The sequence below is a fragment of the Melitaea cinxia genome, chromosome 24, assembly GCF_905220565.1.
Source record: "Melitaea cinxia chromosome 24, ilMelCinx1.1, whole genome shotgun sequence".
NCBI classification, from domain to species: Eukaryota; Metazoa; Arthropoda; class Insecta; order Lepidoptera; family Nymphalidae; genus Melitaea; species Melitaea cinxia.
The window spans coordinates 11034335-11061581 of NC_059417.1; the positions used below are offsets into that span (position 1 = coordinate 11034335).

A 27247-nucleotide genomic window follows, 5' to 3' on the forward strand; every position below is an offset into this window, starting at 1 on the left:
AATAAAGTTTATCCTGCAAATAAGTTACGATTAGACTTTAACAGCAGGAGGTAGAATAGGCCATTAGGACCTGCTTCTCCTCATTTGATAAACTACAAGTTTTAGTTTCATATATTTTAATAGAAATATCTCATAAATACAGTGTAATTCGATGATTAAAAAAGAATAATACATCAAAAACTTATCTGTTGGATATCATCATCAGTCAAATAGTTTTCTAAATAAATCTAAATAAATAAATATATGTGCCTCGGAGAACACGTTAAGCCGTCGGTCCCGGTTGTTATCATGTACACCTGATAGCGATCGTTACTCATAGTTGGGAATATATATATCCGCCAACCCGCATTGGATCAGCGTGATGAATTAAGCTCTGACCCTTCTCCTACATGAGGAAAGAGACCTATGCCCGTAGTAGTAGTAGGATATTACAGGCTGAAGCGAAATAAATATTTACGCAATACACACACGGTCGTCTGTACCTAAAGTAAGCAACTTAATGCTTGTGTTATAGGTAACAGCCGACTGGTGTAGCTACATTTTTTGTCGATAAACATACATATAAATAGTACACATATAAATAAATATATATATTACACCCAGACTCGGTGTGGGAATCGAACCCACAACCGTCGGAGCAGAAAGCAGGGTCACTACAAACTGCGCCAACGGGCTAGTCGTTATCCACAACTGTTGAAATAGGCAGTAAATCCTCATAAACGTGGTAGAAGTATGTTTTCACTATTAATCAACCGGTATTCAACTGTTATCTGAAAGAAAACAATTAAGTACTTAAGATAAATAACTATGTTTCTAGATCTAGACTAATAGATCTAATTAACCTAAACACATTGTTTTGACTAACATTAAATGTATTAATTATAGACATTTTCAAAATGCAAACAATGTATTAACTATGTACATTTTAATTGTGATGTACAAACAATTGACATGTTATGTGAAATGTATTTCAAGGATGTTTCTTAATTACATTAAGTTGAGATAGAAAATTATGTCCAAATGTAGACTAGTGGGAAATATGGAATTACTTATGTAAAATTTTGACAACCATGCAATAGTCCTATTCAAAAAATCAAAGATAACTTTCTCTATTATGTATATTTTTTTATATCACTAGGTCGGCAAACAAGCGTACGGCTTACCTGATGGTAAGAGGTTACCGTAGCTTATAGACGCCAGCAACACCGGAGGCATCGCAAGCGCGTTGCCGACCCAATCCCCAATCCCCCCCAGGAGTTCTGGTCACCTTACTCACCAACAGGAACACAATACTGCTTGACAGTGAACAGTACTTTATTTAGCTGTGATCTTCTGTAAGGTCAAGGTACTTCCCCAGTCGGGCTGCTCCAGATTTTGAGCGGGAAATTCCTGCTGTGCCGTAACTCAGTTATTTCATTGTTTTGAAATAAATAGTAATAATCGCATTGAAAACACGAGAAGGAATAACAAAATTGTAACTCCAAGTTTCCGACTGCGCAAAGTAAACGTTCTGAGTAATTGTATTCGTACTGTGTATAATACAATCCCACCAACAATTTGGAATTTTCTCAACATAAATTTAAAGTCTTTATTAAAAAAAAAATAGATAAAGCTTATTATTATTCGGTGCAGGATTACAGAGTTGATAAAGATGTGTTTAGTGACGCTGTATTTTATGCAACATGTTACTAATTTTGTACTAAAACACAGTTTAATTATTTTTAAAAGAGTAACTTTCTTGACGATTCTTCTCGGCAGAATCTACATTCCGAATCGGTGGTCGCTTTATTTTTACTTAAAATAATAATTTATTTTTAGTTTTAATTTGTAAAATGATGATTCGAAAGTGCTCTTGGGGCCTATTCGAATAAAGCTGTTTTTAACCGACTTCCAAATAAGGAGGAGGTTCTCAATCCGACTGTATTTTTTTTTTATGTATGTTACTTCAGAACTTTTGACTGGGTGGAGCGATTTCGACAAATTTTCTTTTGATCGAAAGGTGGTGTGTGTCATTTGGTCCCATTTAAATTTATTTGAGATCTAACAACTACTTTTCGAGTTATATCTAATAATAATGCGTTTTTACTTGACGCTTTTTTTGTCGACCTACGTTGTATTATACCGCATAACTTTCTACTGGATGTACCGATTTTGAAAATTCTTTTTTTTTTTGGAAAGGGGATATCCCTAGTTTGGGTACCATGATAAGGAAACCAGGATCTGATGATAGGATCCCAGAGAAATCGAGGGAAACTCTCGAAAATCCGCAATAACTTTTTATTGGGTGTACCGATTTTGATAGTTTTTAATTTAATCGAAAGCTGATATTTATCATGTGGTCACATATAAATTTTATCGAGTTCTGATAACTACTTTTTGAGTAATCTTTGATAAGGCGTAGTTACTTGACTATTTTTTCGTCAATCTACGTTGTACTACTCGTCGATGTAATTGAAGTCGGTTTTTTTTTCGTTTGCGAGCAAACACAATTATACATTTTGATTTAATTCAAGTAGGCTCAAAATCACAATCGTCATTTCGCAGAATATAATAACTATATTGTTTAACTGGCATACACGACAGACGTGTTCTGCCTTGCGAACTGACCGACGATTAAACCTGTAATATCCCACTGCTGGGCATTGGCCTCTTTGCCCATGTAGGAGAAGAATCAGAGCTTAATCCTACACGCTGCTCCAATGCCGGTTGGCGGATATATTCCCTACTATGAGTAACGATCGCTATCAGATGTAAATGATAACAACCGTCACCCGTACCGAATTGTCAAACTTACAACCTTTGAATAAATTTTACGATTTCTGACAATATTGAATTTGCTGCGCATTTTCCTCAGTTTTTTTATCCGGCAAGAACCAAACAGAAAATTAGTAAACTTTAAAAAAAGATAAATAAAATCGATAAAGTCATAGTTCACATATTGTTTTCTAATGTTTACGCGAATTTTACTCATTTAATAAAACACTTTTTTCGGATTTTATCACGGTTTATTGTTAACTTTTGATTCCCGACGTTTCGGATACTTTACAGCAACCATGGTCACGGGAGGACTGTCGGACTGAGTCCTCCCGTGACGATGGTTGCTGTAAAGTATCCGAAACGTCGGGAATCAAAAGTTAACAATAAACCGCGATAAAATCCGAAAAAAGTGTTTTATTAAAAGTCATAGTTCAGTTAGTCAGATAAGTTCTCAAGTTATGACGTGACCAAGGAAAATAGTTAGTATTATTTCGATACTTCCGATTTGGGACGTAGTTTCTTCTAATAAGAATCGGTAAACCGATATTTGTACCCGTTGATGAAAACTTTCGCTTCCAGCCCGATTCATGCATTATATTTTAACAGTATCTGTCATTTATCTGGTATTGTATTTGTGCTGGTTATTTCAAATATTAAATATATTGGAGACAAGCTGTGCCCCGCAGTTTCAGCCGCGTCAATAGAAGCAAAAAATTGCCTATTGCTTTTCTTGGTAAATGGGTTATCCAACACAAAAATAATTTTCCAATTCGAAGCAGTAGTTCCTGAGAACAGCGCGCTTAACAAACTTTTCCTCTTTATAATGTCAATGTGTGTATAGATTTGGTCGTATTTAATAGAAAACATTTGGTTATTTCATATCTGTCTTGGCGATAGGCACTTATTTTAAAATCCCAGAAGGACACTTCAATTTTATTCACATGTATAGATAAAGCGTTACTCACAGAAATATAAAACAGTGTTAACACAAATATTAGTAGGTATCTGATCTCGGTGTCCATACTTGTGGAGCTTCTCACCGTGGCCAGAAGTTCCGATTACCCTCGAAAAGCACTTAAACCCTTCGATATTGTTCGGTGGATATTTTCCAACTAAGAGTAACGGTTATTATCAAATGTTTATGACAACTGGAACAGATGTATAAAACCAAACCCAAACCCAGTGGTAGAATTTTATCTCAGTTCTGATTATGATGTATTCCAGTGCCCTCTAGATCACTAAACATTAGTAATATTATCAAAACCTGTTGCAACAGGTAGCTGAGATGTAGATAATTGTGAATCTTAACCAAAAGGTCGCTTATTTGATCCCAGACACACTACAAATTGTACAAGAGTTTGCTTAAAATCTACTGCGAATCCGCAGATAACCAGCGTAACAGATAGATATCGAATTTTTGTCAAATCGGAACTTCTGGCCACTATTTTGGGACCTAATTTTCCTAGGACATTAGTTGTTACTAAGTCCTAGAATCCCTTACGATTCGCCTGGCAAGCGGATATCGAAGATTAAAGGCCTAGGTTGACTGCAATACTAAGAGCATAGCAAGCGTGTATCCAACTCTACCCCCTATGTCCATATGAGCTCTGGCTGTACTATCGACAGGAACATAACACTAATTGAGAACTTTATTATTTGGCTGTGATGTTCTGCAGCTTAATCCTTATTATTTACTTTAATGCTCTTATTGTTATAGTAATAATAAACTTGTTCAAATTTATACGTAATTTCTAAGCAATTAAAGATTATATGTTTTGATGTGCGTCATGACTCGGTCGCTACGCTGCATATAAATACAGCATTAGGACCTGTTTCGTCTCGCTGACTGAACAGTAATTGTCTTAAGACGCCAGAACGGAACGAAGATACCTTTTTAACCGCCTTCAAGAAAAGGAGAAGGTTCACAACTCGCATTCAGCCTGTAACATCCCACTGTTGGGCATAGGCCTTTATCTCCATGTAGGAGAAGGATTGTTAGGGAAGTTTTAGGGGACTCCCCGCACCACTACACCAGAGCGGTTCACAATTCGACTGTATCTAATTTTTATCTATTTTTTATCTATTTTTTATTTATTATTTATCTGTATTACCTCATCAATTTCTACTGGGTGTACCTATTTCGATGATTCTGTTTTAATCGTAAAGTGCTGCTTTTTGTCATGTGGTGCCATTTAAATTTGATTGAAATCTGATGAGTACTTTTTTAGTTATCTCTAATCATGTATATTTACTTGACTATTTTAACTGACTTCAAAAAAGGAGGAGGTTACTCAATTCGACCGCATATATATATATATATATATACTATGTATATGCGGGGATAACCTCGTCGTTTATGAACCGATTTTGATAATTCGTTTTTTTTTTTTTTTTGGAAAGAACATATCCGCAGTGTGGTACCATGATAACAAAACCAGGATCTGATCATGGAATCCTAGAGAAATCGAGGGAAACCCTCGAAAATCGTGGTGACGACTAGTACGTTTGTTAATTTTTTTCGTCAACTTACGTTGTAATACTTGTGTCCGTAATTGAGTCGATTTTTTTTCGCTTTACGAGCAAACACAATTATTTCATATATCTGCGTTGTATTATCTGTCGATGTCACTGAAGTCGTTTTGTTTTTCGTTTCCGAACAAATACTAAGGTAACTTCCATTAGTAGCAGTTTTTTTTTTCTTCTTTAAAATGTTAGTCCTTATCACATAATAGAACAACTTTGCACCAGCAACGCTGTTGATAACTGCTCCAAAAGCCCAGAAATATCAATAAATATTTATGAGATCAGTATTACCAGTAAACAATTGAATCTAACGACGCCATATTGTCGCGTGAACGTCAATTTTCTCACCGTAATCGTAATGAGAGGTTTCAAGGTTAAACCATAATTGACAACTAGAGCATGACTTACATTTTCTGCAGATATTAAAAACGTTAAAAGAGTACTTATTTAATGTACGGGCAATTAAAAAAAACAACTGTTTTTACTTTTACCTGACCGGGATTTTTAAATGGTAACATTTTGCGTTATTGCTACTTGAAAATCAGTGAAAGAGTTTTGAATGAGCGAATGGATAGCAATGTGTAGTAAAAACAATACAGTTTGTGCTTTTTGATGTTCTTTATTTATTTAATACCATTTATTATTATTTTAATAACAAATCAGGCTCAGGCTAATTTATTATTATGATAACAAATGTGGCTCTTATTGTGTAGTAATAATATACGGTTGATCTAGCTGTGCTACGCGGTTTTGTTTGAGGAAAACATAGCCTATAGCCTTCTTCGTTAAATGGACTATCGAACACAAAAATAATTTTTCAATTATTATCATCAGACCCGCCCAATTCCACCCATGTTAACATCTCGACCTATTACCGCGCTACACATAATGATGTATTGAGTTATTGACAATAGCATTCCACAATTGCCAAATTTCGTGGCAAAAAAAAATATTTTTTTTTTTTAAATTGGATCGAATTAACGTGTGGAACCAAACAAATGCTCAACTTTATACTATTATAAAAAAATATTATGCTGTTTTATTACATTAAATAATATAAATAAGTAAAATAAAAAAACAAATGCAAATAAAACAGTCCGACAAGGTCACACAGCGAGGTCGAGAAGCGTAACCGATGAGTTCGTAAACGTGACCAGAAAAAATCTTAAAGGTTGTTTCAGCAGAAGCCGCATTTTCCGCGTCACGAATTCGTATTGTCAAGTTAAAAAATCAAAACATATATCAATAAAAATTAATTGTATGTATGCGCATCACTTTCGAACGACTAACGAGCACCTAATTGGATAATTCTTTCTGTGTATGTTATTAAAAAGACCAATTTTTTATAAAATAAAATTTTAAAAAAAGTCTGTATGAAAAAAGTGGCTGTACGAAGTTCGCTGAGACAGAAAACGATATTTTTTTATATTTTATTCAGGTGGGTAGTTAGTAACTTTATGATAATAATTTTATTTTACGTTTTAACAGCGGAGAAGCATATCAAGAAACTACATTTTAACTTTCTGTTCATTCCGCTGTGTCAAACAAAAAACTTCTAGATTATTCCTTATATTTTTAGCAAAAAAAAATATTCAAACAACTTCGTCTGATCCGTAAAATGTAAAAGTTGAATTCGGAAGAAACGAAAATTACTATTTATTTATTTATTTTTTTGTGTAAATGTTGATTTGAAATTCGTATGCAGAAAAGTCCTAATTTTAATTAAGACTTTTCTGCATACGATTTTTAATTTAAAGAAATTATCCCATTTATCATTTTGTAATTCCCGATATTTGCAGACCCGATATCGCAAACGGTATGATTACGGGCGACAGTCGCCCGACAAATGATTGTAAAAATATAATTTTATATGAGGTAGGGTACGGCAGGAAATAGCTTGCTCATAATTTAGAGCAGCATCTAACCTCAACCTTATAGAAGATCAAATTTAAATAATCTGCTCTCAAGCAATGTCATACCTCTGGTGAGTAGTGTCGCCAGAGGGGGAGTAAGGGGTTAGGTTGGACAACGTGCTTGCAACGCTCCTGGTGTTGCAAACTTTGTAATATAAAATGTTTTACAGATTACATTCTTAGTAGATTAATATCGAAACACATTTTGTACTAAGTATATAATAATAAAATAAATATAAGTCGAAGATTCATGAAGTTTAACATGTATGTATATTTGTATGCATGTGTGCATTTAAGCATGTATTTTGTATATGTTTTAGTATGTATATATTTGCATGGAAGTTTATCATATAACTGTATTTACCTACTCTTTCTCGAACTAATAATAAATTTATCCGTCCTTTACTTGTGTTGTCTGGAAGAAATGGCTAAATAGCCATAAGTGCCATTGTGCTTCACAGTCTATAACTGTCTTAAATATGTTTAATGTTTAAAATGTAGTTGTGGTGTACAATAGAGTATAAATAAATAAATGTAACAAAAAGGATTTTCCGTAAATCAGATTTCAAGCACGCGTTATCAAGTAATGATAGTGACGACAGTCATTATCTTTCGACCGGAAATGAGTTATTTTCCGCTACACTGTCAAGGTTAGGATGTCAATGGCGTATGACAGTATTTTTACTTAATTTTGTAACTTTTTTGTTTTTGTTTATAGTATATTTTAGTATATTTTGCAGCACCTCGCAGTTCACTCGCTTAACTTCCGATATTGTGGAAATGTCAACATTCAAAACAAACGTTCGCCCTTCCACCAATTCTACTAAAGGTAATTTATAATATCAGTAGGATTTGTAGTAATGTTTGAATAGCTTTCATTGGTGCCTAAACAAATGCCGCCAACCCGCATTGGAGCAGCGTGGTGAATTAAACTCTGATCCTTCTCTAACATGGGGAAAGAGGTATTTGCCCAGCAGTGGGATATTACAGGCTGAAGCGAGTGCCAAAACATTGCGTCATCGACAAATATATAGGCAAATAGTAAAGTTTAACATACGGTACACGCGGTCGTCTGTTCCTAACGTTGGCATTAATGCTTGTGTGGTAGGTTAAAGCTGACATCAATTTTACAAAGTATGGAGAATGCACAGTAAATATCTTCGAAGACTTGATATTAGCTATTCTTCTCCTAGACGTAGCAAGAATGCAATAAGTTGCTAACGGTAATCTTGACTTTTTATTTTGAAAAGTATTATAATTTTAAAATTTGTTGCTTATATAAGATTTAAAATTAACATAGTTATTTTTATTGCTAAAATTATTCGAAAACGGAATATTTACCATGTTTTCTTATTTTCATTTTGTTGCTTATATATGAGAATACGTTAAATCGATCAAACCACAAGTTTTTTTTTTTGTATTATTATTTCGTAAGTGAAAAACAAAACTTAAAATTTTCCCACAGTGTAAATGAAATGCTAAGATATCAATAAAAATTATTTTTATTTTATGTATATGAATTGCATAGTAAAACATTTAGAAAATAATAAATGAGACGGCTAATTTATTTTTTGTATGTTTCTTAAAGAAACATGGAAATACATAAAAAATTACTATTAACTATCGAAAGAAGGAAGTTTGTGCGGGCAGCTAGTTTAAAAATATTTTTAAGAACCAATTACATTGGCTGCTGATCGACTATCTAATAAAGGTACACTTGATGCATTTTATCCCATCAAAACGTGTAATAATAAAGTTCCGTGTACATCTTTTCCTATGTCCTAACTCTTAACTCACTCAAATAATATATAACTAATGATAGATTGTTAGACAATAAAAAAAATACAATTGGTTTACGCATTATAGAGCTCCGAATAATGAGGAGTAGTCTGAAGAACTCTCCGTAATGTAATCACCGTCACGTTTTGAACATTATCTACGTATCATCCACACCATTTGGATGCCTGGTTAGCTTCCAAAGTACGGCTTTCACTATAATTTTTTTCACACATGTTCAAACTTTGGAATGACCTTCCTACTGAGGTTTTCCCTGAGCCCAACAATTGTGAGGTTTTCAAGCGTCTAGTGTACAGACATCTTTTCCCTAAAGGCTGATAACGCAGTCGTAACTCCTCTGATGTTGTAGATGTCCATGGCCGACGGCAGCTATTTAACATCAGATAGCACTATCGACACCCCCCCTTGTTTACCCCTCCCATTATAAAAAGAAAAAAATGTTAATCTACGAAATTGGACCTGTTAAAGTTTTATTACAAGAATGTATAGTTAAGAAAGTTATTATATTTTACGACCAGCCACTAACCACTGAGCCGCCTATAATGACATTTAATAAAAAGAGGGTAAGGTCATGGGAAAAGACTGTTGAATAATAACCCCCTAAGAGCGTGAAGTGAGGGTTCAATGATCTTAGAAGATGACCGCAACCCTTAAGACTAGTTGCGGTCAGATGGTTATGACTTGGTTTTGTATTTTTTATTATTTTTAACCGACTTCCAAAAAAGGAGGAGGTTCTCATTTCGATTGTATTTTTTAATGTATATTATTTTATGATTTTTTAATGTATATTATTTTATGATTTTTTTTTAATCGATAGTTGGTGCGTCATGTGATCCCATTTAAATTATATAGATATATTAGAATTTAATCTAATAATGCCTATTTAGTTTACAAATTTTTCGTCGACCTATGGTGATTTTGTAAGTTTATTTTTTGTACTGTTTATTAATAATTAAAATAAAATAAATGACTAGTAACTATACTATGCCATCTATATAATACAAATACAATTAAAGTATGATTGGGATTATAAATAAAAAATAACTTGTAAATTATAGTGATACTACAAATACATGTAAATAAAAACTTAAATATTGCCATTAAAAGCACTTTATAGCATAAAACATACTTGAACCGAAAAAAAGAGACATGAACTGGTAATAAACAATAAACAAACGTACAGGAATTACTATAATTATGTAATAGTAAAAACTAGTATTATAAAAGTTGAAACTACGAGGTACCAGGACGCCATAAAAGTGCAGGAAGTCGAGAGTAGTGGACTCCGTATATCGTATTAAACGTGCGTGCCATGCGTCATGCGCGATCAAGCTTAACAGGGTTGTCACAATGGTGAAATTTTAATAATTGTGTTTGCTCGCAAACGATATCCAACTTCAATTTACACCGAAAAGTAATACAACGTAATGTAAAAAAATAATTAATTTAATACGCATTATTAGGGATAATAATAATGCGTATTATTAGAGATGACGCCGCGTTGGCGCAACGGTTACAGCCATGGATTGTACCTGTTGCGCTGGCGGTTGCGGGTTCGATCCCCGCACATGACAATCATTTGTATTGGCCATACAAGTGTTTGCCGTGGTCTGGGTGTTTGTGCACTCCTAGTGGGTCTCCCCGCCGTGCCTCGGAGAGCACTTTAAGCCGTCGGTCCCGGTTTTTATCATGTACACCTGATAGCGATCGTTACTCATAGTAGAAAATATATCCGCCAACCCGCATTGGAGCAGCGTGGTGGATTAAGCTCTGATCCTTCTCCTACATGGGGAAAGAGGCCTATGCCCAGTAGTGGGATATTACAGGCTGAAGCGGAAGCATTGTTAGGGATAACTCAAAAAGTACTCGTCTGACCTTGTTAAATTTAAATGGGACCACAGCTTTTGATTACAATAAGAGTATCAAAATCGGTACATCCTGTAAAAAGTTATAAGGAAATAAATATACATATTATAATACACGTATAGTAATAGTCAATTTACTAAAAACGAATATATTTTAATTTACAAAATGACTATTACAAACAGATTTTGAAGTTGACTCGAATGAAGTTATTAATGATTAGCCAATACTTAAGTTAGGAAACATGACCTTATCGCTCAACTGGTACGTCAAGTAAGCTCATTAGAAAAATACCTCAAACTTACTTGTTTACAGTTTGAGCCTGCAAAATCCCACTACTGAGCATAGGCCTCTTTCTCCATATAGAAGTCGAATCAGAGCTTAATTCACCAAGTTGCTCTACCACGGGCTCGCGGATGATTATTTATAATTTTTAAAATCTATATAAATGAATCGCTAAATGTGTTGTTAACCCCTAAACTCGAGAACGGCCGGAGTAATTCTAGCCGATTTTCTTATTAAAAGTTTTCTAATATCTTGTAAAAGGTTTTTACGAAAAAAATTAAGAAAATTGCAGAGAAAATTAAAAAATTAAAAAAAATTAACGTGTGCAAGATAGGAACAACGCCTGTCACGCCATCTAGTTCTACGAACTGTAACAAGTTCTATCTTCAATAAAACCAAAATATCAATGCTTATCAATACACTAATCTATATTTTATTAATAAGTATATTAATATTATTGAAAAACTAATCTAATCGGTACACTTTATCTAGACCAAGTTACAAAGTACCATATATATTTCATAACCGACTTGTTGAAACTTTAATTAAATAGTATTTAGTATTATACGCAATATAACTTTTTTACCAATTACAAATTTCAACATTTCATTAGTAATAAAATAGGTCTTATCTAATAATAAATCTATATATTAAGTATACGTGAAGCAAAAACTTTGTACCCCTTTTTACGAAAATTGCGCAGTCCGAGGAGTATGAAATTTCGTACACTTATAGTTTATGTAGAGAGGAGAGCAGAATGCTATTTTTTTTTTGCATAAAAATACATTAAGTCAATAAAAAAAAAATCATTCTATAAGAACCTTATACAAATTATTATTACTAATAATAATCTAATGGTAAGTAATCTAAATCAACTAGAATTGGTCAAGCCGTTTCTGAATTTTTATTTGTAAATGATTAGTTTTGTAAACAATATTAGCATTACATTCTTAAAATTCATATTAAAAATCCATTAAAAAAAATTTCTCCAATCGCCATCCCTACATTCTTCACAGTCCACTTGCGCCTGCACAAATTTATCGTGCTCTACCCATCCCTTTCGCACTCAGTACGTAGAGCAGCTGTCTCACTCGCACCTAACTGTCCGAACAGTTAGCCGGGACCGGTGTCAACGTTTGGGTGATACATCGGAAATCCGATTTCTTATATAATAAATTATTCTGATCATAATCATCACCATTTTTTTGATAAAGATACTTTGAAATCCTCTTTTTTTTTTCGTTACTACAAGAACTATTGTTTAACAGAAAAATATTGAACAGCTTTACTAAGCCTTGATGTCTTTCTAGAAATTTATATGACAATGCTTAATTTTCCAAAGATTAGTCAGATTATACCTAAATTAAGAATATTTTTTTATTTACTTTATATGTATATATGTATATATATATATATTTTTTGAAGTTATAATATTTCCTTTGGCGCGCTAGGGAAAAATGATCAGACTAAATTATTACGCGCGCCCACCGTCACAAAAAAACCGACACCCTGAAGCTACCTCGTCAAAGAAGTTAGCAACGTGAAGTTAGCTAGCCAATGAAGTAAAACTTCTTACGTGCGTACATTAGTAAACACAGACTTTATTTTTCTGAAAATTTCAATTTACTTTGCGAAAACAGATTGTCTAAAACCACCAATTATGGGAAGGTAGGGGCTAATTATGCCGTGTGGTGTCGGCCAAGTAGAATAGCACCACCCTCTTTCTTCCCGTGGGGGTCGCAAAAGACCACCGAGGGATAAACCTGGCTCAAAATAATCAGGGTCCTGGAGAAGAAAAACTTCAATTGAAACCCGGAATGGGGTTTCTGTCAAACATTCGTGGCATAGTTCTAAATTGCAAGACTCCTGCAGCTGAACTGGCTCCACACGTATCGACTGGTCCGTTCCTGTGGGCCTTACCAGTGAGGTCGAGAGGGTTGTGCAGAGCTTAGGCAACTCTGCGTTTTCCTAAAGAATGTCCGTCTGACACTGTCTAAATCGTCTGCAATAGACGGACTAAGGCCAATGATGAGAGGCTAATTATTCGCAAGTTGTCAATTTTGTAAAGTTAGGGCGTGTAGAGTTAGAAGCTTAGCCCTACATGGGATCTGATAACTATTTGACAGCGCGAGTCATATGGTCTCATCTTGGCAACACTTTATACATGAAAATATTGTTGGTAGGTTCAACAATCTTCTTGTATCAACGCTTGGTAAAGACAAGCAGTTTTTAAAAATATAGGAATTTCGGTAACTTACGTAAAAACCAAACATATTGTGATTAAAAAGATATTGATCATTCTAGTACAGATTGTTAATTATTAATTACAAAAGAATTCAAAACTAAAAAACAATGAACAGATAATAATGGTATAAATCATGTCCACGTGCAATTGTGTCAGGAATGTTTGAAGCTTCATTGAATCACAAATCCAAACATATACAATTCAAAAACATTACATAATTACTAATTAATATTCAAGTACTTCTAGTACACGGTAGGTGTTTATCTTATTACTTGCAATAAATATTCGCCCAGAACCTTGTAATTATCATTGAAATGGCATTGTTCATTCATTTATTTCAATGAATGACATTTTTAAATAACTAGGTCGGGCTTACTTAAAAGCGATTACCGTAGCTTATAGACGCCTGCGACGCTAGAAGCATCGCAAGTTCGTTGCCGATCTACCCTCAATTTCCAGGGACTCGGTCACCTCACTCACCAACAGGAACATAACACTGCTTGAAATCAGTACTATTTAGCTGTGATCTTTTTCTGTAAGGCCGTGGTACTTCACTAGTCGAGCTGCTCAAGATTTTGAGCAGTATATTTCTAGCCGTGTACCTCAGATGTTTTCTTTCAATAATGCCAAAATAATGGTGAATTCGTCAATGTCACGTAGAACAGGGAAGACACGAAGAAGCTTGATCACTGCGGTCGAGATAACAACCTCAATAGAACTTTAAAGACTATAGAAATATTGGATAGTTTGTGATTAGAAATAAAATTTTGAATTAAATTGAATTAGGTATAACTAAATTCTTTCTCTTTCTCTCTTTCTCTCTCTCTCTCTCAAAACTTGTCTCTCAATAAAGACAATTCATAGCTAATCAGTAACATTTTTCAATTGATCCAAAAGTTACTGAATCTACGTATATATATATAAATAAAAATGAATGTTGTTAAGCGCATAAGTCGAGAATGGCTCGACAAATTGGGCTAATTTATTTTTTTGTATGTTCCTTAAGGACCACGGAGGGTTTAATACTAAAAAAATAAAAATATTACATACTATTAGCTTTTGACTAATAAAGGTTTATTGTTATGAATGCATTACGGGAGAGATACTCGTACTGAATATATATTTCATGTGTATTTATTTTGGTTCAATGACAATATATGTATAAGTAATACTATGACTATAATAAGAACTCGAAGATTTTTTTTTCATTCATACTTGTCTAAGAATTTACTGGATAATTTTAACGCTTCACCAAGCGTTACTATAAAGTATTTTTATTATATTTTGTATATGTTCGTATATATTTATGTATGTTTATATATATATATATATATATATATATATATATATATATATATATATATGAATTTATTTGCTCATGTATATACTAAGCCACTAACTTTACTTTATATTTCCTCCCTTTTTTTTATTCTTTATCTGAGTTTTTACTATTACCCGATTTTGCACACCTACAAACCTCTGCTCTTGTACGTCCTAGGGTTGGCTGGTAGAGAATGCTTTTAGCATTAAGCCCGCCTTTTGTACAATTCTTTAATATATTGTGCAATAAAGTATTAATAATTAAATAAATAAATAAAATATGAATAAGAATATGACTCATGAACACAATTTAATGTACCTTTTCATAACGTTTTATCAAATGATTCAGAACAATAAAATTAATACCGAGAAACATAACGAATGTCAGAGGAAAATTAACACAGGAAGTCGAACAGCCTTGGACCTCCAAAACCATTTTTATATCATCCTTAATTTGTACCCGCATACGTGATAGGCTGTCTTGTTGAATGGTATATTTTAGAGGTTAAATGACAATTTATTGTACTCAAACAAAAATATATATTGTAAGTAAATCCAATTTTAGACTAATCTAATTGAAGTAAAGCTTCTACGCACTCTTAGCTTGGGGAGTAAGCTAGTGAATGCGTGACGAGAGCGTTACGAAAAGTGTGATTGGGTGAGACAAATAGAGCAAGAGATTGAGGTACGAGCACACATTTTCTTTCTCTCTTTCTCTCATAGCCAGTATGTTTCGTATATCTAAGACACAGTGCAGGCCTATTGTGCAGAACTATTGCTAAATAATTCTTACTTCAGTCATGTGGCCTAAAGCGCTCTCATTCTTTTTGTTTTTTGACAAACGAATGTATATCTCTTTCAATATATACCTACTAGGTGTTACTACACTAGGTTTTTTTTATATCACTAGGTCGGCAAACAAGCATACGGCTCACCTGATGGTAAGAGATTACCGTAGCTTATAGACGCCTGCAACACCAGAAGCATCGCAAGCGCGTTGCCGACCCAATCCGCCCCCCCCCTCAGGAGCTCTGGTCACCTTACTCACAAACAGAAACGCAATACTGCTTGAAAACAGTATTATTTAGCTGTGATCTTCTGTAAGGTCGCGATACTGCCCCAGTCGGGCTGCTTAATATTCTGAGCAGGAAATTCCTGCTGTGCCCTACCTCACTTTTGGTCACACTTAGGTCACAATTATTCTAATTTTCTCTAGGTTCAAGGATAGGTTCGACAACGCGCTTGTGATGCTCCTAATACAGGCGTCCATGGGTTACGGTGAACCCTTACCATCAGGGGATACGTATGCTCGTTTGCCACCCTAGTGGTATAAAAAGAAAATTAAAGGCGTTTTTATTGAGAAAACAAATTTTAAACTTAGCCTAGAAATACTCCACTACAATGTATAAATGTTTAGAAATAATAACACTTAATTGGATTGCATGTAAATTAGAGCATTACCTATTGAAAAGAAAATATGAGTAGTTTTAATCAGGCTTAAATCCCATAAACTGTTCAACGTTTACTGATTAAATTACCGTTAAAACCTTTCGCATTGGATAGTGTTCTAACAGTTCTTTATGATAATAGTAAAATATAGACGGCGAATTTTTGGTCCAAAGATCACAGAAAGTTCCGACCCCACTCCTAAAAATATTTTATTATTTATTTTATTTTTTATTAGTAGTCTATTCTATTTTATATATTATATCTATATTTTAATAGAATATTAAAATATTTTAACATTTCTAGTGGTTACGGCAGTAAAGAATATAGCCACCCCCTCTCTTCCCGTGGGTGTCGTAAGGGGTCAGCCCTTATGACACAGATATTTATTACGGATATTGTTACGGGATAACACCGTTCCACTACCACCTTGAAACTTATAATGCCGACTGATGGCGGGATAACCATCCTTCTGCTGGCTTTGAAATACACAAGCCGAAGACAGGCAGCAGCGTCTTCGGTGCGAAAAAGCCAGCCCTGCGGTCACCAAGCCGCCTGCCCAGTGTGGTGACAAAGTGGACAACACACGTGAATTCACGCCATTTTTGGCGCGAATTTGTGGAGGCCTATATCCAGCAGTGGACTGCGATAGGCTGAAGTGATAAGTCTATTAAAACAATGTATGGCTTTTTTTGCTATTATAAGTTGTCTAGGTTTCAGGACCCCCTCCCAACACAAGATTTTCACCCTAATGAGGTCACTTAGTGATCATATTAGTAGTCAGTTAATTGATTGACTTATTGGTTCAGTCTCTAATATCTCACTGCTAGACAGAGATCTTTTTCTCTGTATAGAAAAGGTTCAGTGTTAAATCAATCCATCATTCATCAGCCCTTAGATGTCAACTGCTGGACGTAGGCCTCCCTTAATACTCGCTACTCCATCCGATCCTGAGCCGTCTGTATCCAGCGGCTTCCCGCTGTTTTCTTTAGGTCCACCTGGTCGGAGGGCGGCCTGTGCTTCTTTTGCCGAGACGTGGTTGCCATTTCAAAACCTTTTTTCCCCATCGGTTATCGGTTCCTCTAATATTAGGGTCAGCTCATTGCCACTTTAGCTTGCAAATTTTGGGAGCTATATCGGTGACCTTCGTTCATCTACACATTGAATCAATAGGTGCATCTAATTCTAGATATACATATACACAATATAATACATATTTTCAATCGAAGTAAAACTTAAAAGAAAAAACAATTGTTATTTAATAATTGTACATAAAACATGTGCGAGTGGAACAGTAGTAAAAAAGATGTTACTTGAAATATTACTAATTATGCAAATTTTAATTTATTTATTCACTGGCGTAATATAAATTAAATTTAATACACCATTATATAATTTGAATACATGTTTATTTAAATTAATTTATTTTAATATATGGCAACATCATCTCATTCATATCTACGTTTAAAAATATTCAATCGTTGGTATAGGACATTGCCCGGAATTCACCTCTGACGTGTCATAAGAGTATGTGTATGAATAATGCCTAAGGTATACGACTTAATGCGCCGAAAACGCTCTGGTACACAGAGGTGTCATCGGTTCCTCAATTAATAACAAAAAAAAAAAAGTTAAATAATTATTGGCTAAAGTGAAATGAATTCAAAATGTTCATCAAAGATTTTTATTTTTAACCGACTTTAAAAGGAGGAGGTTTTCAATTCGACTTTATCTTTTTATGTTTGTACCTCAGAACATTTTACTGGGTGGATAGATTTTGAAACGTTATATTACTGGTCGATGTAATTGAAGTCGGTTTTTTTTCTCGTTTACACTAGTAATAAAATCAAACTCAATTAAATCTAGGACATAATCTGGTACATATCTGTCTCGATTGAGAACCAGTTTGACTGGAATTATAATTAACTAAATACATTAAACAATATTGAGTAACAAGCAGGAGATTGGACTAGATTTTTAATTATCGAAACCAAAAAATTAATACAATTTGGAACGCAATCAACGCAGAAGTATTGCAAGAAATATTAAACGTTCGTAACTGTTCTCTGACAATCTGTTATATGCAAATAAGATGATAAGTACGATATCTACTGAATAACTAGGTCATTTCTCTAACACTAATGCATATATCGCGCGATACCAACTTCCCGTGAACACTTTTGCTTATACGAAACTTACCGTGATTGTCCATTCACTTTGTGTCCAAAACTTTAAATTTTGTATTTAAAAAAAATGCATAAGATTCAGTGCAGGGGATTATTATTCGGTGTAGAATTATGTAAATGTTAAAGATGTGTGTGGATTTAATGACGCTGTATTTGATGCACGATATTCCTAATTTTGTGAATGTGTTATAACATTTTATTTTTTAACTGACTTCCAAAAAAGGAGGAGGTTCTCAATTCGACTGTAATTTTTTTTTTTTTTTTTGTATTTTACATCAGAACTTTTGACTGCGTGAAGCGATTTCGACAAATTTTCTTTTAATCGAAAGGTGGTGTGTGCCAATTGGTCCCATTTAAATTTATTTGAGATCTAACAACTACTTTTCGAGCTATATCTAATAATGCGTTTTTACTTGACGCTTTTTTCGTCGACCTACGTTGTATTATACCACATAACTTTCTACTGGATGTACCGATTTTAATAATTCTTTTTTTGTTGGAAAGGAGATATCCCAAGCTTAGTAGCATGATAAGGAAACCAGGATCTGATGATGGGATCCCAGAGAAATCGAGGGAACTTCTTGAAAATCCGCAATAACTTTTTACTGGGAGTACCGATTTTAATAATTTTTAATTTAATCGAAAGCTGATGTTTGTCATGTGGTCACATATAAATTTTATTGAGATCTGATAACTACTTTTTGAGTAATCTTTGATAACGCGCAGTTACTTGACTATTTTTTCGTCGATCTACGTTGTACTACTCGTCGATGTAATTGAAGTCGGTTTTTTTTCGTTTGCGAGCAAACACAATTATTTGAAAGAGTAACTGCGGATTTCCTTTCAGTTCTTCCCTGCAGAATAGACAATAATAAAAAAAAATCTTTGTAAGCTGACGATACGAATGTGCTTTTAAAGTCTATTTAAATAAAGTTATTTTAATTTTGTCATTTTTAACTTTTTTATGTTTATAATACTAAATTTAAACCACTATTGTCGCTAATTAAAATTTATTTATTAAAATACAACAATCATTACAGCCTATACAGTCCACTGCTGGACATAGGCCTCCACAAGTTTACGCCAAAAATAACGTGAACTTATGTGTTAAACAACAAATAGAAACAAGTGAATATATAGTTTTTATATTTCTTTTCGACAAAATAATATGATGTCGTGTAAACAAATTCCTTTTTGAATACTGTTTAATTTTATTTGAATCCCCTGTGACCACGGCATTCGTGTCGCTGCCGAAATATCGGATGTCGACAATGGCGTGAAGTCCTGTATACGTAAAACATTCGATAACCACCCCCCAAAGGGTTGGCCGTGAAACCTTAAAAACTTATAGCTTCCTATCTTTTGACGTCAGCTGTGGTAGACCTAGAAATTCATAATACCGTTTCTTTAATTTGTATTAATGACTCGATCGATTCAACCCTTAACATCCCACTGCTGGGCATAGGGGCTTTCTCCACGTAGAAGAAGAGTTGCAGCTTAATTCACCACGCTGCTTCACTGCAGTTTATATATAACAATATGTAACAATCGCTATCAGGTAGTTATGATAATAACCGGGACCGACAACTTAACCTACCCTCCGAGGCGCGGTGAAGAGATCCACATAGACAGACATCCAAACCGGAATACAATATTAGCACAAAAACAAATATTATCACATCAGATCAAAAAAAGTTTCAATATGTGACGTAAAATGTTGAAAATACGAAGGAGAAGAACAATAGTCAATATGGTTGACATTTTTTCAGTTTGTAATCATCATCACATCATCATCATAACAGCCTATCGTAGTCCACTGCTGGACATAGGCCTCCACAAGTTCGCGCCAAAAATGGCGTGAACTCATGTGAGTTGCCCATAGTAACTACACTGGGCAGGCGGGTTGCTAACCGTCAGGTCAGTTTGTAAACTTAATAGAATCTTTTTAAGACCATTACCAGATAGGGTCCATTACCAGGGCCTTCTAACGGTTATTTATGCTGTCAAAAGTATGCATTATAATGTCAATGATCTACCGTTGACCTACCATTATGAGGTGACTGTAATATCAGAGTGGCAGCAGGATAAACAAAGTAACAGTACAGATTATGATTGCATCCTTGAACCGGCCGCAGTGACCTCGCGTGCAGTCGGAATTAGAGCATGCAGTGTAGCTGTGATGAACAGCACATCGGCATTATTATTAAATAACTGCTTTTTATATTATATATTATGACAAAAGTTTGTATCTTATTGCTTAAATTTGCAATAATCTAGGTTCGGTACCGTTTCAGTAGTAAAAAAAAATATCTTGCTAGAAATATGCATGTTTATAGGAGATATAAATTATGTAGTAAAGTTCTGGTCTGACTATTTTTAAGTATTTAAAAAATATATATTTAATTTAAAATTGCAATATCAAGATAAGAAAATTTAATCCGACTTGATAGTATAAAACGTATAGAATGGACAGCCGTTGGGTTACCTATTATTTACCCGGACGAACACTGGGTTACCAGGTATAAACAGGTATCACGATCCCAGTTATCTTCTACATTTTTGAAAATTAAAAAAAAAAGAAATTGAAAATTGGAACATCAAGATAATTTTTGATGTTGCCATTTCAATCAGTCCAGGATTTTTTTAGACATTCCATTTTTAATATATTATCTAATATACTTTATTATCAAGTATGTATCATTTTATTATCAGTCTGGTGAAGATCGATTTAGGTTCGGATCTTAGACTAGCTATTTTGATAAACAGCTAAGCGAACATAATCTTTTATATTTATCTACACTATGAGTGGAGCTATTAACTAACAATAGATACCAATCACCAAATTCACTGATCGGGGTATCTAATCTATTTTATCTATCTACTCTGTAAGTGAACTCATTACTGCGATAATTGCTCCATATATCTATTGTATTTTGTTGACTACCCTTTTATGTATAAATAATGTACTGTGTGGCTACGGTACTAAAGAATATAGACACCCCCTCTCTTCCCGTGGGTGTCGTAAGAGGCGACTAAGGGATAACACAGTTTCGCTACCACCTTAGAACTTAAAAAGCCGACCGGTGGCGGGATAACCATCCAACTGCTGGCTTTAAAATGCACAGGCCGAAGACGGGCAGCAGCGTTTTCGGTGCGACAAAGCCAGCCCTGCGGTCACCAACCCGCCTGCCCAGCGTGGTAACTATGGGCAATACACATGAGTTCACGCATTTTTGGCGCGAACTTGTGGAGGCCTATGTCCAGCAGTGGACTGTATAGGCTGTAATGATTATATATAAATAATAATACATGTTTTTAGTACATGTGGTTACAAACATCAAAAATCATCAATTAAGTTAGGACACAGCAAGAAATTTCCTGCTCAAAATATGGAACAGCCCGACTGGGGTTGTACCTCAAACTTACAGAAGATCACAGCTAAATTGTACTGTTTTCAAGCAGTGTTGTGTATCTGTTGGTGAGGAAGATGACCAGAGCTCTTAACTTGAATCGGGGAAAGGGTCGGAATGCGCTTGTGATGCTACTAGTGTTTCAGACGTCTATAAGCTACGGTAATCGCTTACCATCAGGTGAACCGTGCGCTTGTTTGTCGACCTAGTTATATATTTTAAAAAAAATCTGAACCTTATTGCTTTCTTTTTCTCTATTTTTCTTTGTGATTTTTGTTTCAATATTGGCTACAGAAACTGTCATAGCCGTACTGATTGAATGGTTTGCGTACATGTTTACCCACTCATAGTCATACAAATATAGCTTAAAATACCTTAAAATAAAACTTTTAAATTTTTAATTTATTTGTTTAAATCAAAATTCAAAATCAAAGCTGTCCAGTTAACACCCTAACTGCAACTTAGGAATACTTTCGTGTCACAAATCCATACAATAGCCACATTATGTATTGAGAGCGCTCGATCAATACCCTAAGCGCTTTTCAATCGTAAAGTACTGTGACTTGACAATGTCATTGTGAATGAGTATTGGTTATCTCTGTTCAATATTGTAGTTTTGAATAATGAAATTAATTATATTTGAAACTCATTACTTACAGACCCATGGATAATATAATGACAAAATACATAAACAAGCAAAGTAAAAAAATAGCGTTGTAATAAAAAATACCCAAAATATGCTCATCAATAAATAAAATAACGTGAAAATATGTAAATGCACCTAAATTTAATGGTTACCTAGTCACTTCTTTCTTCTTTTAATGTAGTACTTCTTGCAGTCTCCCCGACCGTTGGTTGACTGGAAAAGATCTCTTAAAATAATTCCACCTTTGATATCGACCTTTTTTTATACAATTAGATCGGCAAACAAGCGTACGGCTCACATGATAGTAGATTACCGTAACTTATAGACGCTTGCAGAAGTATCGCAAGCGCGTTGCTGACCCTACTTTAGATTTTGAGCAGGATATTTCCTGCTGTGTCAGTCAAAAACCTTACGCATATACTATCTTAATAATATATGCGCAAAAAAAGTTATTTTATAATAAGACCTATATTACATATAGACGCATTTAAAAGATATCCTTTAAATAGTTAAGACGCAGTTCCGTAATCACCGCACCGGAGTGGAATCCGATAAATAACAAAATTATCGTCGCATTCCAAACTCACCGTCTACTGAGACGTTAGGAGTCTTCACACTCACTACGCCTGTGGTGCGGTGGTATAACGCATCGTAATTTTTAATTGCGAATTACAATCGCAGTTAAAAAATAAAATACTACAATATATTTATTGAGACAACTTCGTCTGTCAAAATCGAAATAGCTTTATTCAAATGGGCTTCAAAAGTACCTTTGGATAACGCAAATCACACAAATTAAAATTTTAATTATCACACAAATAAAATTTTCAATTATTGTCTAAAGTGAAGCTACTACCGATTTGGAATGTATATCCTGCAGAGAAAAATCAAACTCCGCAGTTACTCTTTTAAAAAAAATTAAACTGTATTTTAATACAAAAATTTGTACTACCTTGCATAAAATATACAGCTTCAAAATCAGTGTTAATATATTGCTAAAAAATAAATCATTAGGTACAATCATATATCCACATAATAAAACTGTAACTGACCGACGTCTGTACATAAAATATATTTAGCCCTTTACACCCGACTTGATATGATAGTGAGACTTGATTTTCAAAAATTCTGGCGCGTACGCAAATCGATTTTTCGAGACGCAACCGGCCTCGATAGATCGTGAGACTATCCTTTTCTTAGAAAAAACTCGCGTGGGCCTCTTGTGATCATATCTGAACCTGGTAGTCGCCCGTAACCACAGTGAAGGATGGCTGCCTTTTTTTGGCGCGCGAACTCGCCCAGGTAAGTAATATATTTTCTATAAAATTATTCCAATTTTTATAGTTTCATTTGTGTGATTTACTTAAATAAGTGTTATTTTATACCTATATGTATCTAATTTGAACCTAGCATGCTTACTTAGGCATATATTGTGACTCAAAATCAAAGACGCACGATCGTGTAGGTTAGGTGTTATGTACTGAATGGATATTCATAATTTTTTTGTACATTAACAGGATTTTCCTGTATTTTTGATCGTTTTTCAGGGGTTTTATCTTAATTTTTAGGAAAACCCCTAAGGGATAATCAAGTAGCGCAAATATTAGCAGATGGAAATGACTCGGAAATTGAGGAACTTGCCGATGATGAGGAAGATATTATGGCAAGAGTCTAAGACTATCTAGAAGAGAGTGGATCTGGTTCTGTCGATGAGTCCTCTTAAGTGGATGAGGCACCACCACTTACACCAACAATATCCAGAAGCAGGGGATCCTCTAAAGGCAAACCAGGTAGAAAAATATATAGAGGACTGGCTAGTGCAAGAGATAGAGGGCAGGTTGCGGGAAGAAGACAGGCTAGAAGAAGAGAACAGGCTAAAGGAAGAAGAAAGACAGGTGAGAGATTGTGGGTAGAAACTGTGTATACAGATAAAGCTCATGATTACACTCCGTTTATGATAAATCAAGTTCGCCGATCCGCAAATCTCCGATTGATTATTTCCGTGACTACTTTGATGATTCACTCCTGGAAGAAGTTGCTAGGTGCACGAATCTATACCATTGCAAATCCTGCATTTAATTCAAAACTACCAGACTAGAAATAGTGAAACACTTTGTTCTTCAACTAATCATGGGCTGTATTCCCTATCCAAAATTATCTATGTACTGGAAAACTTAAATGAAACTGACATTGGTCAACGACACCATGACCAGAGACAGGTTTCTAACTCTACGTAATGAATGTACTTCACATTGTCGACAGCGACACGCAAACAGAAGCTGAAAAAAGCAAATCTCTGTGGAATGTGCAACCCACCATGTGCAAAAAAGGTCAAAGAACCGTGTAACCGATTAGAGAGCCCCCAGCTTCTACTCAATAGATGAGCATATTTATACCTTTATATATATATACCTTTTACTGGTCGATGCAAACTTCGCCAAGTAGTAAAAAATAAACCAAGGCCAGTATTGTTGAAAAACTGTGCTTTAACAACCAGTTTTTATAAGTTTTATACTAAAAAAGATTAATAACCTAAGTAAGGAAGAAATATTTTAGTTTTCTAATAAGATTGTTGATTGTTTTGTCAAAAACATTAAACCAAATGTATAAAAATTACTCAATATTAATATCGTTAATAAATGATTATAAAGACTGTTCAATTAATTTAATTTTCATTTAGATAATATTAAAATATATCCACAAACTAGACAAAACTCACATCTCGAGCTATCTCCTAAGCCCCACGCTCGTGAGGGTAAGTTTTCAGGAGACCAGAGACTTCAGGATTTTTTTTAATATTTTTTACACAATACTTAGACGCCCATGAAATAGTCATGTGAATTTCAAAAAAAGCTGAGTCAATTATTTTCTTCGGTTGTAAAGGGTTAGAAAAAAAAACTTTTGACAGTGGTTTTTCTGAGAGCAATAGAGACCAAAACGATTTAATTTTTATATAATACTCAATGAAACAATACCTATTATATTTCGGCTGATCATTTTTAGGCCGCCCATTCCATACAATCGCCGCCCCTCGTGCTCGACTTGTGCCGCTCTCCGCAGACTGTCGCCCTGAGTCATGACCGATTTAGCCGTACTCATTCTTTTATAAGCTATTTTACTGAAATCGTAAGAAAGGTGCTCTAATTGCATTGATATGTGTTTTCTTTCAACGCCAAACAAAATCTACATAATGACTATGCCGCTTCGCTTTCTGTGTGAATAGTTCTTTATACACTTCACTTAATTCTAACCTTAGAACAGGCAACGGTTGATAACTGTTTGGTATTTTTAACCGACGACGCGTTGAAGAGGTACCTATAATGCAAACCTGTTTATTGAGGAAGGTTATAGGCCATTAAACAACATACTATGACTCATTAAATGAGATTAGTGATGAAAGTGTCAGCATCGCTGTTAAGATGGAATAGATTTTTTTTGGTTTTTTACACGGATACGTAAAAAAGATTTTGTTTACCATGTAACGTATTCCTTGTATGCATGGAGAATGGCCCGTGGACGCAGTTAGCAGTGATCCTGCTTTCTGCTAGATACAATACTGGTATTGTATCTGCAATTTCCTCCCCTGATGTAAAATCAACATCCAAGGGTTTTCTGTTACAATATCTTTATTTTATTTTTTTACTGCACATTTTTTTTGTATGAAGCCTAAGCACTGGATATATTTATTAAGATGACAAATATATACATTTAATACAGAAATAATGTAGTTTAGCATTAGAATGTAAAACATAGAAAGTACATAAAAGAATAATAAAGTTCTACAGTAATTATAAATCTAAAAAAGCGTATTTCTTATATCTTTTTTTTTAATTTATATTAATTTTGATATTAATATTAATTTTGATTTTCTATTTTTTTATTTTTATTTTTATTTTAGAAACACTTTTTTATACATAAGTATGTATACACTTGTTAAAATGATCTACATTCTTAAGTTGTTTTACTTAATGAATTATTTTATTGTTTATTTTAGATATTTGTTTGTTAATCTTATTTATCGTAGTTTTTTTTTTTTTTTTTTTTTTTTTTTTTTTTTTTTTTTTTTAATTTAAGAGCTGTACTTCTATAAGTGAGAAATTGACCATAAACCATTTCTCTGAATATTTGTACCCTAATGTTCTTAATAGCGAATAAGTCGTTGAAGTTTTTAATATAAAAAAATTCAGTTGTTGACTTATTAAGCTATTGCCTTCTTGAGGAATACACGACTGGGTTCGTATGTATATATTTTCTTCTTATTTATATACTTATTATCCTATACACATCTAATTTAGTTTGATGTTTCGTTGATTCACAATGTTTATCGTAATAGTACCAACAAGTGATGGTACGTACAAGTTATATGAATAATGTTTTTATTTTCGTTTCATATTTTTCTTTTATATTATACGCTCTAATTAAAAATATTTACTAAGTATATGTAGTTTATCATCTTGTCAATACAGGTATAAATCCTAAAAAAACATGTTTTTATTACAAAAAAAAAAAATAACAAAAAAACAAAGATAGCTTCAAGGTTTAACACACGTTAATCAACATTGCCACATGCATTTAATTATCATTTATTTATATTGACACACATTTACGAAATAGATAACGTTTAGGAGTATATTAGTCAAGTGTTAATCATATAATTATCAAAGTAATTTCATTAAATAAATAATTTGTCATCCATACTAACACTAGCGACCTCTGTCCGTTCATATTTTTTTTACAAAATAAGTAATTTCAAAATTATAGTATAAGTATTATTCCGATTGGTTTAGTAGTTTTCGCAGCATAATCTAACAAAAAAACCGGATATATGTTGTAGAAAAAATGCTTTAATATTGGAC

General features: G+C 33.9%; 1 protein-coding gene across 1 annotated transcript in view; it reads left to right on the top strand.

Annotated features, from left to right (window-relative positions):
* LOC123665523 (rhophilin-1) overlaps positions 1 to 27247 on the top strand; it is a 115021-nt gene that overhangs the window by 6637 nt on the left and 81137 nt on the right. The window lies entirely within an intron of this gene.